General features: G+C 33.9%; 1 long non-coding RNA gene across 1 annotated transcript; it reads left to right on the top strand.

Moving 5' to 3' along the window:
- Nucleotides 1-2686, top strand: LOC107648759. The gene is made up of 2 exons (XR_001622060.2): nt 1-384; nt 2227-2686. It is a non-coding gene; the product is annotated as an uncharacterized LOC107648759 (long non-coding RNA).

Consider the following 3916-nt stretch of genomic DNA (forward strand, 5'->3'; position numbering starts at 1 on the left):
TCGCAGTCGCCGGCAACCTCACCTCTTCTCTTCCTCTTCCCTGTTTCTCATTCACACTCTTCTCCTCTCTCCATCTCACTCGCGAAACCACTGAACCCTAGCTCTGCCAACCACCGTCACCCTCCGTTTTCACCGCCGACCACAACCCACACCGCCGCGCCCCTTTTTCTTCTTCTTCATGTGCCCTCTCACCCCTGACCCTCTCGTTCCTTTTGGGTTGAAGAACAGAGCAAGTACAAGCTCTTGTTCTCTTCGTCTCAAGCGAGTCCAGCTGCTGCGACGTATCCCCTGTGTCTTCCAGCACTGTGCCGACTTCCCTCTCTAACACTGCCCTTGGCCCCACCACCTCCCCTTCCCCTTCCCTGTTCCATTCCTTCCTTCCAGGTTCCATTTTCTTTTCTGTTTTCTATTCTCTTTTCTGGTTTCTGTTAGCTTAGTTTAATTTTTGTTGATTAAGTTAGTTAGAAATGCATGTTAGTTGATTAGGTTGTTAGAGAATTTGGCTTGGATAGTGGATTTAGCCTTGTTTGAGTTGATGATGCTATAAAGGAGTTGCTGTTTCATTAACATTTCTTGGCTTGTTGTTGCTGAGTGTTGCTTTGCTTGCTGCTTGGACCAAGTTATATGAACTGCAATGATTTAGGTTTGTTTTGATTAATAATGCTTTTTGGAATGTTGCTCTTTCATTGATTTGCCCTGTGCTGAATTGATTTGTTCATGCTGCTGCATAGTCTTATTGCTGCTCTACTCTTGCTGAAGGCTGTTATAAATTTCAATTTGATTGCTGCTGAGTTCTTCTTAAATTTTTACTTCATTGTTGGGTTCAATTATGCTTAATTGTTTGAACTCATGCTGCTTCTGGAATGGTTATTGAATTCAGAGAAAGGAAAGCTACCCGAATCTCTTGCTTTTGCTCATTGTTACTGTCTTGGTGCTGTAACTTAGGCCATTATTTGCTCATGGCTGCTGGTTGCTTAATTGCTTATTAATGTTTTGTTGCTGTTTGTTAGCTTACTTTCTCAATTCATGTGAATCCATATCTAGTTTTTGGTGTTTAATTGTAATACATTCATATGGAATTTGAATTGATTGATTGAGTTTGGGGAATGGCCGATTTTGTGATGAAATGCTGCCGGATTTTTTCTAACCATGTTTCATGAAATAAAATTGTTTTATTTGGTGCAACAAGCTTCTATTTGATGAAATTATGTGTCAATAGAATTTTGTTTGCTAAATGATTTTGGAAACTCCTCAAGAACTTGTTTACAAGTTTTGGTCATACTTATAACATTATTTGCTTGTTTATAATGCTGATTTACTTCTATGCATTGAATAGTTTGAGTGAATTTTCAAATTGACCATAACTTGAAACTCTTTTGAGATTTTGAGCCTCTTTTGCATAAACTCACAAGATTGAAGGTTTTAAATCCATGTGGCTGAATTGATTCATTCTATTCATACCTAATTTACATTAAGTCACATAGATCATGAGGTTTTCCATTCTTGTTTTAACTTGTGACTTTTATGCCTCATTGAATTTGGTGTTTGAATGTTTCTTGATTAACTTGTTTCTCAATGTTTTGATTTTGCCAATACCAAATTGCTTAAACTTATGCCACTTTGCTTGTGATTGATAATTACTTGATTATGTGCTCTACACATACATGTGCGTCACTTGTTTTGGCATCTTGAATTGTTGAGAAGTTGAACTTGAACTTGCTTGTTTTGGAAATTGTTAAGGGACGTTTTTGCTATGCACATAAATTTTGCTTTTCTTTTTTGTTTTCAACTAACTCTTCCTTTTTCTTTATATGACTTTTGACCTTTGTTTTCTTTTTCAACCAACTTTTTCATTATATAACTTTTGACTTTTTTTTTCTTTTTCAACTAATTTTTTCTTCTTCTTAACATAACTTTTGACTATCTTTTCTTTCTTTTCTTTTTCAACTAATTATTTTCTTTTTACTAACATAACTTTTAAATTTTAACTTTCTTTTTATTTTTCAACTAACATTAACCTTTAACTTTTAACCGTTTTCTTTCTCTTTGTGCATAGTAATAACGTTCCTTCCTTCTTTTATTCATTGATAAACAAGCAAGTTAGCTTTCCTCATGTCCTGAATTTGATTGAAAGTTGTTTCTGTTTGATTTAATTTGACTCTCATGTATGCTTCCATTCAAATTTACATTATTTGTTCACTTCATATATGCTGTTTGGTGATTCAGTTTACAACTTCTGTTCACTTGAGGAGGATCATCCTCTCCAACGGCACCTACATTCTGCCTGAGCTTGACACTCCCTCCGAGCATTCTGAGGAGGAGGAGGACCAACATCATGAGCCAAAGGAGATCTGAGAACCACAAGCAGACGGAAGAGCTGATGATAGCGACGACTCCTTCCACTCTGCATAATCATGAGCACCGAGGACGGTGCTACATCTTAAGTGTGGGGAGGTTGTCCAACTTCAGCAGCACATTTTGGGTGACAATCTTCATTTCCGAACGAACACCTTTAGGGTAGTTTCTTTTTTATGTTTTGTTTGGTACTTTGTATATATTTTATCCTTTTGAGGAACTTTTTACTTAGTTTATTGCACTTTCTTAGCTTATTGCACTTTTTAATTTTGCTTGTACATAACTTAGTATTATATAATAGTTATGCATATTTTGATATTTTTGCCTTCAATTTTGGCTTGTACATATGCTTTTTGGTTTTTAGTCTTGATTGTGATTTGGATGATGTGATGATTGCACCTAAGTTTGATTTCCTATGCATTTGCTATTTTGGTTTGATTGAAAGTAGGAATTAAACTTAGGATTTTTTTTTACTTTTTCCATCCAATCACATTATATATATATATATATATATATATATATATATAGAATAAATATTAGTCAAATTAATGAAATTTCAAAGAAGCTTACTTTTTATATAGGGCATTGAAATTCAAATTGAATTGAGTTGAAATCTTTTGAAACTTGCATGATTTATACATTGTGGGATATGTTTTTTGAGTTAAAGAACACATAACTTGTGAGATTTTGAGCCTTATTGTGTTGTTACATTATTTGACCACTTATTCCATTATTGTGTGTTGCTCTTCTCTATGATTGCAATCTTTGGTTTGTTTAAGTCTATATCCATTGTTTAATGTATATTTATGTAATTATGTGATTGAGGCCATCACTTCATTATAGCTCACTTAACCCAAATAGCCTACCATTTCATTCACCTTTGTTTGCCACTTTGAACCTTTTTAATCCCCCTTTGTTCTTTATTTTGCCACGTCATTAACCTTAAGCGAAAAACAATGAAGTGTCCCTTATTTGAATCTTTGAGTAGCTTAAGTTAGTGAGAGTGTGTAATGTTTAAGTGTGGGGAAAATGTGGGAACTTTGGGTGATAAAAATGTGTTTTATGCTTATTGAAAAATGTTAGAAATTTGGGTACATGCTCATGTAATATTATAGAAACCATATGCATTCATGAGTTGGTATATATATTATGTTCTTTAAAAAAAAGAAAAAGAAAGAAAAGAAAAAGAAATAATGAAAAGGGGACAAAATTACCCCAATGTGAAATCTAATAAAAATCAATGCATATATGATTGAATTTGATGCATGAGCGTGTATATATTAAAAGTGAGATTATGGGTAGCTAAGTTTGATATTAGAATTGTATATGTTGTGTATGTCTTAGGTGAGAATTTAGGCTAATCAAATATATATAGATAGTTAGATAGTATAGGTACATACACAGAGATAGATTGCATATAGATAATTATATTGAATAAATGTTGATCCCCTTCTTGTCTTCTTTTGGTATAGCATGAGGACATGCTATTGTTTAAGTGTGGGGTTGTGATGAATCCACATTTTCTGATATTTATTTGCTCTATCTGGGTGGATTTCATCAA

The sequence above is a fragment of the Arachis ipaensis genome, chromosome B06 (assembly GCF_000816755.2).
Source record: "Arachis ipaensis cultivar K30076 chromosome B06, Araip1.1, whole genome shotgun sequence".
Classification (NCBI taxonomy): Eukaryota; Viridiplantae; Streptophyta; class Magnoliopsida; order Fabales; family Fabaceae; genus Arachis; species Arachis ipaensis.